We start from the raw sequence: 12069 nt of genomic DNA on the forward strand, positions 1-12069 counted from the left end.
GCTCTGTGCTCTCCACTGAAGCTATGTAGTGATAATATCTTGAGATGTGCAACAAAATTTGTAACAATATTAATCTAAGAAGCAATTCGAATTTCTTGCTACAACCGCTTTTATTAACATTACATTATGTAATGACATAAAAAATCGAAGTCTTAAAAAAGTTTGAACCCAATAAACAATTCAGGCACCACATAAAAAAAATTTTAGTCGCCATGGCTACATGCTGCCCAAAATTTGTCTACCCCTCATTTTTACAGTAAGTAAGAGCCCCGTCAGACGAGGCCACTTTTAGAAGTGCTGCTGAAGTACTGCCGCTTGTGAATAATGGATTTAAATGGAGGCCTTCAGTGACAGCCACAGAATAGTGGCACTGCAGATGCTCTGAGTGGTTGGCTTCACCACTGGTGACGACCACTAAAAGTGGTGCTTCCCGTCGCAATACATAGAATTAAATAATTGTAGGTTTCAGATGGGGCCACAGCCAGGTCACTTTTAGTGGTGCATCTGTGGCGCTGGTAACAGACGACTGTTGGGCCACCAATTCCTTACACAGTAGCCTATACAGTCTGTTGTGCCACGGTGTCCTTTTTTCGAATTTCATTGGTAATTCCTGCTAGAAACTGATGAAATGATTTCTTAAACATGCGAAAATATGAAAAAAGAAAAGAAACTTTTTATCATCCTGATGTAAATCACCAAACAAAACCTGAAGTAGTCCTCGATTCTGTCTTTCCAAAACCAATCGATGGACCCAGACTCTTCTATTTTTACGTCTATTCTTTCTCCTTATGAGCAAAGTCCCCAAAAGTATCCTTGTTTGTACATATTCACTGGAAGACTGAAAAATTCTCTACAAAAATTATTAAGCAGGGCCACTAAAGTACGTTTGTAGCGCCAGTAGTGGCACTGCTAAGTGGCCTCGTCTGAAGGGGCCCTAAAACGCATTAAAATACTTTACATTTGATTAAAGTGTGGAATTAACAAATGGAAAAAAAAAAAAAAAAAAAAAAAACATAAATGTCGGCACAAACTTAAAATAAAACAAATTGTGAGTGTGTGCTTTACGAGTACCTACACATTACGATGAATGACATATCAGCAGTAACAAACACAAGAGGCAGCAGCTTACCGATCAGAGCACCAAACTAGGAAACAAGCATCGTGGGAACTGGCCTTCAGTGTTTCAAATGATAAATTTCTCCTTCTTTCTGATAAAATACACATTCTTCTCTCCTAGTGAAGTGCTGGCTACCAAATTCTTCTATTAAGGTGCATCTGCATGGCTCAACTTTTCTTTCAACTTCATGCATTCAAGATTGATATTTAATATTAATTGATATAGGTAGGTATATACACAGTGAAGGACCTTTGGGGAGGCAGAGACGTAGATGGAAGGATAATATTAAAATGGATTTTAGGGAGGTGGGATATGATAAAGACTGGATTAATCTTGCACAGGATAGGGACTGATGTCGGGCTTATGTGAGGTCGGCAATGAACCTCTGGATTTCTTAAAAACCATAAGTAAGTAGGTAAGTAAGTATACATATACGTAGTGAACATGACGTTCAAAACAGCGCACCACGTAGACAAAATCTTCACGCATGTTAATTGAACGCGCGTTTTAAACCTGATTATTTCAATATTCTTTTCAGATTGCATGTGTATGCAGATGGAAAATTGAACAGTGTAGATGCAGCTTTTTAGCACTGATCTTCATATGCCCAATTTTGATTTGTTTTTGCAAACCGTGGGGCTTTTTTAAGCGCTTCAGTAAAGATGAAGTCTTAAGCTATTCGTTTCCCATTTCATTATGTGTCGATTTTTGTATTTTGCCTTATTTGCGGGAAATTTTTCTCGAGAGGGAAATTTTAACCTCTATGGAGGGACCCTGGAGGGAGAAAGTCCTGTCGTCTGACAACATCTGAGAAGATAAAAAGAACACTCAACACAAGTATCGCCAATACAGAAGTTTTTCTCACTAGATCTGACATTTTTAGCGTGTAATATTTTTTATATTTGTATTGCCAATATAGGGATTCAGTGTTGTTTCTCAACACTCACAACGGCAATATAATATCATTTTACATCACAGATCACATACAGACATATTTTGACAATACAGCAAATTAGCGACTTCGCTATTTCATAGGGAGTTTTTAAGAATCATATTGGCTACCATACTCAAACTGCTCCTGTCACTCATTTTGTAAATTTTAGATATGTCAATTATTCCTTGAAAGTGTAAAACTGTGGTTGAAAGCTATTCCAGCAACATTTGACTACAGTACCAAACCTGTTAAAAGCTTCATGGGATCCTCATGTATATTTCTTATAAATAAGCTGTTAGCAGAGTGTTACAGTAATCGTTATCGATGGAAAACCATTGCAATGTCTTCACAACTGTCCAGATTCGAGTCACTTGGCCGGTTCTGAGGTTAGTATAATTTGCACTTTTATGCAAGCAAAACATTGAATTTTAGGCTATAATCATATTTATTACAATCTGTAGTATACCAATATAAGGAGTTGCTCATTAAATGAGTCGTACAGTATTTTGTGGATAATAGATGCCATTACCCATCTTCTGTGTTACAATTACATTGAAATAGGTAGGCTAAATGGTGGTCATTCTTGATATTAAAATATATTAGATATTATAAATCTTTCTGTTCTTCAATTGATAGATCATATCTTTTCGGAAATAATGAAAAAAAAAATTAATACATTTTACATGAGCACTGTAGCCTACTCTTTTCGCGTATTATTATTATTATTATTATTATTATTATTATTATTATTATTATTATTATTATTATTATTTTACTACTACTACTACCACCACCACCATATTATTTTCCATAGCCCTGAATTAATAATTTAAACATTTGTAAGTAGGCCTATTGCTTAACTTTTCCATTTCTTAAAAAAAAATACATTGACTTTGAAGTGTTATGATTTTTACTAATTGATAGGAAACTGCAATCACATTACATGAGAAGTACAACTGCGCGATTTTTTCTTGCAGACCTTGTAGTCTTGAAATAAATGTCTAATAGGCCTGCTGATTAATTTGTAATGGATAGTAATAGCTAGGGGACGGATGTTGATGAAAAGTCATCTTATTTTTCACATTAGAACGATGCTTTTTAATATAGAAATCCTTTCTATGTTGATATTAACGTAAAAAAAGTAATTAATATTGCATTTTTTGACGTTTTTTAACTAATAGGTCATTTAAAAATTTGTTCGGCATTTTTTTGGTAATTTTTAATACTTTGAAGAACTTTTAGATCATTCGGGATGCATTTTACTTCCTTCTTTACCGATAGGTGTGTTAAATCATTTTCTAACCAAATAGGTCAGAAGTAATTACCTACTGAATTAGTGAATTTAGTGAAGTTTGAGTATTACAGTTTGGAACAAACTCTAAAGTCCAGCCCCTCATTCCACTGAAGGCTTCATTTCACACAACGAAGTAATATAAAATGCTTGACAGTAGCTTCAGTGAGGACTTTGACCACTACTGTTCTTTTGTCGGTATGAGGATGTCTTTAGAATTTATATTTGAAGGGGGGAAACTTTCACTATGTCCTGGACAGGACGTTGTGTCCTCAACCTGGTTCGGAAGGGATGTCTACAGTACTGTAGAAGACAGTATTTTTAACACAAATATAGGAAGAATGCACTCTGCACCCACAATTTGTTTCGTCATTCACACTCCCTCATTGGAAGATTTGGTAACAAAAGTGAAGCGCAGAAGGAGGAGGAGACTGAGAATGAAGGCACTGACATGAACCACCTCTGATTGAAACACATTAAGCCTTATTAAAATCTATAGTTTTCCCTTAAAACCTTAATTTTGTTGCATGTTCTTTTCCTTTATCTTAGCCAAATTCCAGGAAGTTGCCTCCTCTCTCCGAGATTTGCAGGGCAGTCACTGAAACAAGGTGACTAATTTTTAAGAAGTTGTGGTGTGAGTACGGTGAATAATATTTAAATGTCATTTTCTTTTAATTTCATGTCATTTTCCATTAATTTAAGGGCATTTTAATGATCATTTTAAGTAGATTTTTATGTCATCAACATCCGCCCCCTAGTAATAGGAAATGCTGTAATATTTTAGTGTGTAAACATTTTTTAAAATTAGAAGTTAGAATTAAATTAGGCCTAAATTAGGAACTTAGTCTGCAATACTTTTTTTTTTTTTTTTATCCAGTGCCACCAGGTTGTCTTTTCGACATTTCTGGTCTTCTCTCCTGGCTGTGGCTTAATTGTAACTCACTTCTGAGGTTGGGGCGCCTGGAAGGCGGAGTTACATTACCCCGATGATGTGATAGGATGATTATGATAATGTAGTTTCAGGAGAGGTCTTAAATCTAAACTTAACCTAAATTCCAGACCATGGACGAACACAGGAATAATCCCCTTTAAGGAAAAATTCCTGTGCTCTAACCGGGAATCGAACCCGGGACCTCATGAACTATAGCCAGAAGCTCTGACCACTAGACCATGAGGCAATATAAGTTATGTGATTAGATATGGTTTCCATATTTGAGGATTTCCCAAAACATAAATATCTCAGATTCTTAGGGACGCTTTTTATAATTTTGCTACCGATAGGTGTTTGCACATCTGCTCTCCCAATCCCCATTTCTTTTTTTTTTTTTAATGTCTGAATCCCCTGAGGTGTTTTCTGTCATCACTCATGACTTTTAAATTTAATGAAAGGATTTGAAAAATCTTTGATATACCATATGGTGATAGCTGTACCTTATCACAACGAATAATTTTAGTAATTAGCCTATTATTTATTTATTATTCGTAATGTCGTAATAATATTTGATTTCACTTGGAGGATGAGGGGAGCATGTTACACTAAACTCGGCATACACAACACTAAAATCACTTTGCTGCATATCTTGTATCCTAAATAATGCAAATCGTATATAAGCCTATGTGTCAATTTTCAGCAGTAGGCTAATAAATAACCATTGTAGAATATCTCGCCATTACGGATGATTTTTAATCATACCCTTTTCCTGCAAAGTATTGAATTGCACTACTGATTGTCTTAACACAAGGCAAACTAAGAACTATATTAGTTTAATAATGATAATAATAATAATAATAATAATAATAATAATAAGTTATTCATAGATTTCAAAAAGACATATGACTCTGTTAAGAGGGAAGTTTTATGTAATATTCTTATAGAAGTTGGTATTCCGAAGAAACTAGTTCGATTAATTAAAATGTGTCTCAGTGAAATGTACATCAGAGTCCACATAGGACAGTCTCTGTCGGATGCTTTTCCAATTCACTGTGGGATAAAGCAAGGAGATGCACTGTCACCTTTGGTTTTTAACTTCGTTCTAAAATATGCCATTAGGAAAGTTCAGGATAACAGAGAGGGTTTGGAATTGAACAGGTTACATCAACTTCTTGTCTATGTGGATGACGTGAATATGTTAGGAGAAAATCCACAAACAATTAGGGAAAATACGGAAATTTTAGTTGAAGCAAGTAAAGTAATAGGTTTGGAAGTAAATCGTGAAAAGACAAAGTATATGATTATGTATTGTGACGAGAATATTGTACGAAATGGAAATATAAAAATTCGAAATTTATTATTTGAAGAGATGGAAAAATTCAAATATCTTGGAGCAAGAGTAACAAATATAAATGACACTTAGGAGGAAATTAAACGCAGAATAAATATGGGAAATGTGTGTTATTATTCGATTGAGAAGCTTTTGTCATCTAGTCTGCTGTCAAAAAATCTGAAAGTTAGAATTTATAAAACAGTTATATTACCGGTTGTTCTGTATGGTTGTGAAACTTAGATTCTTACTTTGAGAGAGGAACAGAGATTAAGGGTGTTTGAGAATAAGGTTCTTAGGAAAATATTTGGGGCTAAGAGGGATGAAGTTACAGGAGAATGGAGAAAGTTACACAACGCAGAACTTCACGCATTGTATTCTTCACCTGACATAATTAGGAACATTAAATCCAGAATTTGAGTTGGGCAAGGCATGTAGCATGTATGGGCAAATCAAGAAATGCATATAGTGTTAGTTGGAAGGCCAGAGGGAAAAAGGCCTTTGTGGAGACCGAGACATAGGTGGGAGAATAATATTGAAACAGATTTGAGAGAGATGAGGTATGATGATAGAGACTGGATCAATCTTGTTGAGGGTAGGGACCGATGGAGGGCTTATGTGAGGGTGGTAATGAACCTCTGGGTTCCTTAAGAGCCATAAGTAAGTAAGTAAACATTATAGTGATGCATTAAGAAGTCAAGTATTACTTGTGACTATTAAAAAATGATGCGGACAAAGATTCTTCCTTCGTTTATTTCCAAACGTCTCAGAGATATGGTCTCTTCAATCCTCTCAACATAATTATTGTTGTCATGTAGGCATATAATAAGTTGGTAATAATGTTTTGGGAACCCCGGAACAGAAAGAGAAATTAAGCATATTCGGTATACATACAAAGAAACCTGGAACAGCCTGTAACATTACTCCCCTGTGCCATTTGTTTTTTGTGGTAGTGCACGAGTTAAGAAATGAGGTGTCACTGTGATAAGTTCTGACATGGGACAATGGCAGTGGAATAGAATATAATTAGTGACAGTGGTCCTAGTAGGCCCTACTTCCAAAAAACTACATGCAGTGTACTTGAATATAAAAGTCATAAAAAAATTATATAGAAAATTATGCTGAACTACCCTTAAATTTACGTAAAAATTGGTTGTGTGGTGCCAAAATGAACTGTGAAAGGGTTAGATGTAGGTTCTGGTTCTTCTGTTGCTGTTCCTCCTGAGGAAGATTATGTCTTCCATTTCTTAGCATTGTCATAAATTAAGCAGGAAAAAGTGTTTAAAAATAATTTTATACACCCATATTTAATTTTTAGCAGTTATTTACTTATAAAAACTAAAAAAAAATAATAATTTAAATAAATCACTATCAAGGCAGTTTAGGTAAAATAATCCAAACAGATCTGGTTTTATATGTAGTGTACAATCCTCCACTGAAAAGTACTATAATTTGGAAGCACTTGTGCAATCCAATCAAGCTACAGGATTGACAACACTGCCTTGGAGAGATCACACTATATTATGCTGATAGCAGACGGATGTGAACCAGTATTACGTGGCTTTCAATCAGCTGATGTGTGACAAAACATACGTATAACATTGTATGATGTTTATGTTGCAGGCTTAGTGTTTTCATAATTTTTTTTAGCTTCATATGATTGTGCCTGTTATCCTTCTGAATCTGATTCCTATGTAATTAGAGTATTATTGAAACAGTTTCGACATGTTACACAGGCAGCTGAACCAGATCTTGAATGATGTCGTTCGCGAGCTGTCTAGCTACTCGTGAACGCACAAATTGGCAATCAACTCACAAACGAACTGATTCTTTTGAATGAGTCTCTCTTGAGAGCACAAACTGACAAGAGTCGGTTGGACCCATCCCTACTTAGTTTGTCATAGACCAGTTCTGACATGACAAGAAAAAATCACCAGCCTTTCCCAGCACTTGAAAATCACCAAACTCAATCTTTGTCATCTGAATCTTCTTGTAGAACTCCGGGATAGAGTGTCTTGATGTCTTCTCAACCGCCGGGCCTCGGCCCAGTCCCGGGTCCTGGCATCAATTATACTGAGCCACAAAATATTCTCCTGAGCATTTTTCGCAGATAAATATTTTATAGTGGAAATGTTCTTAGGAGAATAATTTTCGTAATTGTGTTGGATAGCACAGATCTAGATTGTCCTAAACACTACATTCTAAAATTTAACTTAATTACGTCGATGTAACAAGTGTCGGTGAACAAGCCACTTATTTTTTTCAGATTTATAACATCAGTTGTAAGGAAATACTGTGGTTTATGATCTCAAAAATTTCCTGCAAGCCGATTGCAACAAAACGTGTGAATTTTGAACCCTTTTGTCGAACACAAAGAGATAGTCTTTTTCCACGAAGAAACTCTTTAACTTCTTGAATTATCATCAAAGTACTGGAAACTAATTACTTTTAAATTTATGAGTAATTCGAAATTCTGGATAAGAATAAAAATGAATATCCAAATTTACATGAAATATAATCAGATTTCTTATTTGCTTTTCCATCACATCTCAATTTTTCCCTTTATATCCATACAACTCGAGTAGGCTGATCAGATGCCAGAGACCCACATCGAGTGCACACAAACTCTGTGACTTGAAATTGTGGTTTCCTATTAACATACCTACAGTAACATATATATTATGCAAGTCTAGTTTTCAGGTAAAGCTCCCTGTGAAGCAGACTTGAAAAATTTCAAGGGAAAAATTGTTCTGGTGTCGGGTGGAGTTCCTGGGTAGCTCAGTCAGTAGAGCACTGGTATGTTCAACCAGAGGTCCCGGAATCGATTAGTGTTCAGTGGCATTTCCAAATAAAGTACCAGATAAACTCAGCTACTGGGAAAGCCATTCGTAAGTGGTATGTGCAATTCAGAGATTCGGGCTGCATCTATAAACAAAAATTGGCTGGTCGTCCGTCGATTGGGGAAGAGATAGTGGAACGAGTTCCTGCATCTTTCATGCGGAGTCCACGGAAGTCCACCTACTGGGCAGCAAGAGAAAAGATTTATGGACCCTATTTTTTCAATGAACGCACTGTGACAGAACATGTTTTCCTTGATATGATGCAACAATGGCTCCTCCCGCAGCTTGAGGAGGATAGTGCAGACTTCATTCTTCAATTGGATGGTGTTCTTCCGCATTGCTATGGCAGCGTTCGGGACCATCTCAATGGGGCATTGCAGTAAAGATGGATAGGCCATGCATGTGTGAGGGATGTATATCTGCTTTGTTGGCCACCTCGTTCTCCTGATTTAACCCCATGTGATTTGTTCATGTGGGGCTTTGTAAAGGATTATGTTTACGTACCTCTACTTCCAACGACACTGGACGACCTGCATGCCTGCATCACAGCAGCCATTGCTGAGATTGACCGTGACCTGCTACAAGGAATTCCGCAGGAGATTGACTATCTACTTGATGTATGTTGTGTTACGCATGGTGCCCACATAGAACACTTATTATGTGTGTGAAGAAAGCTTGGAAATTTTACTTTCGAAGCATGTCTCTCAATACGATATGTTCATTAGATTTCACACAATAAATTACTGAAATCAGGTCCATCATTTTGACTTGCCCTGTATATATGTATGTAGCATATGTGTATTTCGAAATTTTTTCTGAGACCAGTGCAAACTTATTTAGTTTCTTGATGCCTTTATATATCTCACTGTTTTTGTTCCGCAGTAATGTATTTTTTTTTATTTTAGTAGGTTATTTTACGATGCTTTATCAACAGATTAGGTTATTTAGCGTCTGAATGAAATGAAGGTGATAATGCCGGTGAAATGAGTCCGGGGTCCAGCACCGAAAGTTACCCAGCATTTGCTTATCTTGGGTTGAGGGGAAAACCCCGGAAAAAACCTCAACCAAGTAACTTGCCCCGACTGGGAATCGAACCCGGGCCACCTGGTTTCGCGGCCAGACGCGCTGACCGTTACTCCACAGGTGTGGACCGCAGTAATGTATATTGTCCACTTGGGATATTAACAAGACAGTGTCTATCAGATCGAGAGACACATTTTAATATGAGAAGAACAAAGTCTGTGTTTGTGTGTATTGGAAGTAACTGACTGGCATGTATGAATTCGTGTGCAGGCAGAAGGTGGAGCTTAATAGTTTCTTGCAAACTGGGATGTGTGTATGTAGCAGTAGGATAGCCGTGTCTGTGGTTCGAGTGCTAGTGCACTCTTTTATCCAGGCGTTACAGGTTCGATTGCTGGCCAAGTGGTGATGGAATTTGTGGTGGACAAAGCAGATGGTGTAAATGGTTTTTCTTTGGGTACTCCTCTTTTCCTCTGTCATTCCACCAATATCCTCTCATTTTATCTATCATCTGCAATAGACTGGGATGAAGTCTTATGGTAATACTGGTTTCCAATGCTGATATAGGAAGGGTTTGATGCTCTGGATCCTGGGGCTTATCAAGTACTTATCTGAGGATGGGACCTGACTCTGTCAGCAGTGAGGCTGGATAGTCATCCTATCAGCATTGATTCATGAATGTCGCTCAAGCCGCCTGTCATATTTAAACAGTCACCTCATAATGTACCAATGTAAACCTAAGTGCAAGGATCTGTCCCAGATCGGCCCTTGAAAAGCCAAGCCAAGCAATAGGATAAGCACATTCCAGTGACAGAGCTTCTGTCCAGCGACTGGATTGAGTAGTCAACAGACCCAGCTGCAATCCATTCAATTTGTCGCCTGATTTAAAACTGGATGGTGTATGTGTTCCTTTGCTTTCATATACTTCACTACTCATCTGGCTTAACTACCAGTCCCAAACCGGAATGTGTGAAACTAGCCTTAATGATAACATTTTAATGGCCTATCAAATATCTGTACCATTAAGTTGATGTTTGGTAATGTTCATCACAGAAATGTACTGAACGAGGAGAGAGCATAATAATTGTTGTTTATAAACTTGTTGGTTCATGTTAATATTGATACTTGGGAACCGAAATGAAATCTTTACAATTTAATACCATGCAATATTAAAGTTTTGAAGCTGCAGAAAATCACCAACAAATTGAGATGGATTAACTTATAGACCTTTTGAATACATGAAGGTGCACAAAGTGAAAATTTCACACGTTATTAAGCATTTTTAAATCCTAGAGGGTATTTCTTCATCCAAAAGGGTAGTTAATTAGTTTTTCTGTAAGAGAATTACATGGTGTCCTCGTTTAATGTTGAGGTTAAGTTCTGAAAAATGACGAGGTTAATTGAAACAACGTAATGCGAGATGGTTTTTCTCGTAAGAAACAATAGCAAAAGAAGAGATTAGGTTCTAAATTATGCTGAATTCATTATGAAATACACAATTCTGACATACAAAATACAGTATTTATTATTAGTACCATACAGTACTGTAAATGTTACTTACATTCTATGCCCATTAATCCTTCACAACAACTTCTGAACAGTATTCATCATTCTTTAGCTGGAATCACTAACCACTTCCTAAGTCGTCTGTTCACCTCCTGCCTTGAAGAACGAATGGAGGGTTGACTGTTTCGTTGCATTTTTCTTCTTTTCTTGATAGCACCTCAGATCACATTACTCTGAACTTTTGAGAAACGTTCATGGTCCGAGTCTTCATCACCCAACATGTGGAGACCTTCCTCAATAAGCTGAAATGCTGCTGCCAACCCCTTCAGTGTCAAATGTCGCTTCAGTTCTCCTTCTTCTTTCTTGTTGCTTTCATTTTCTTCAGGATTTTGAGAGAGTTCTGTCAGATCCTCATTGCTAAGTTCTTCTGCATGACATTCTAACAGTTCTTCTATGTCACTTGGTTCCAGTTCCAAGAAACCTGCCACTCTTGCTATATTCAGAGTTTCTTGATTCACAACGTGTAAATTGTCTAAGACATGAAATTGTGTGGCACACTGAGTCCATAGTTTTTTCCATACACCATTCATGCATTTCTGGGAAACCTCCATCCAGGATTCTGCAATGTTTTCTATTCCTTTGAGGATATTATAGCTCCGCCAATATTCACGAATGGTTGGTTTATCTTCACTGTCGGTGTCCTTGACAAGTTGATCAGAAGTCCGGCGTAGGTAATATGCTTTGAAAGTGACAATGACACCCTGATTCATCGGTTGTATTAAAGCTGTAGTATTGGGTGGGAGAAAAACAACCTTCACATTCTCATGCAGATCATCTAGGTTTACTGGGTTTGACGGTGCATTGTCGATACGGAGCAAGATCTTAAAATCAACATTTTCTTTCGCACAATATTCTTTCCAGGCAGGCATGGCATAGTTTGTCACCCATTGGCTGAAACTGTGTCCAGTGATCCAGGCCTTTTTGTTTGCCTTGTAGATGACAGGAAGGTGTTCTTTTGAATACCCCTTAAAAGCAGGTGGATTTTCAGCCCTAGAAATTAACAATGGCTTCATCTTGAAATCACCATATGCATTTGCACT

General features: G+C 37.0%; 1 protein-coding gene across 1 annotated transcript in view; it reads left to right on the plus strand.

The window, feature by feature from the left end:
* Nucleotides 1-1984: 1984 nt before the first annotated feature.
* Nucleotides 1985-12069, plus strand: part of LOC138701589 (cytosolic carboxypeptidase 2-like) — a 165891-nt gene continuing 155806 nt past the window's right edge. Inside the window, exon 1 of the mRNA XM_069828630.1 lies at nt 1985-2437. The gene's annotated coding sequence lies outside the window, so the exon portion shown is untranslated. The remainder of the gene's footprint in view (nt 2438-12069) is intronic.

Source organism: Periplaneta americana, chromosome 6 (assembly GCF_040183065.1).
Source record: "Periplaneta americana isolate PAMFEO1 chromosome 6, P.americana_PAMFEO1_priV1, whole genome shotgun sequence".
In the NCBI taxonomy this organism is placed as follows: Eukaryota; Metazoa; Arthropoda; class Insecta; order Blattodea; family Blattidae; genus Periplaneta; species Periplaneta americana.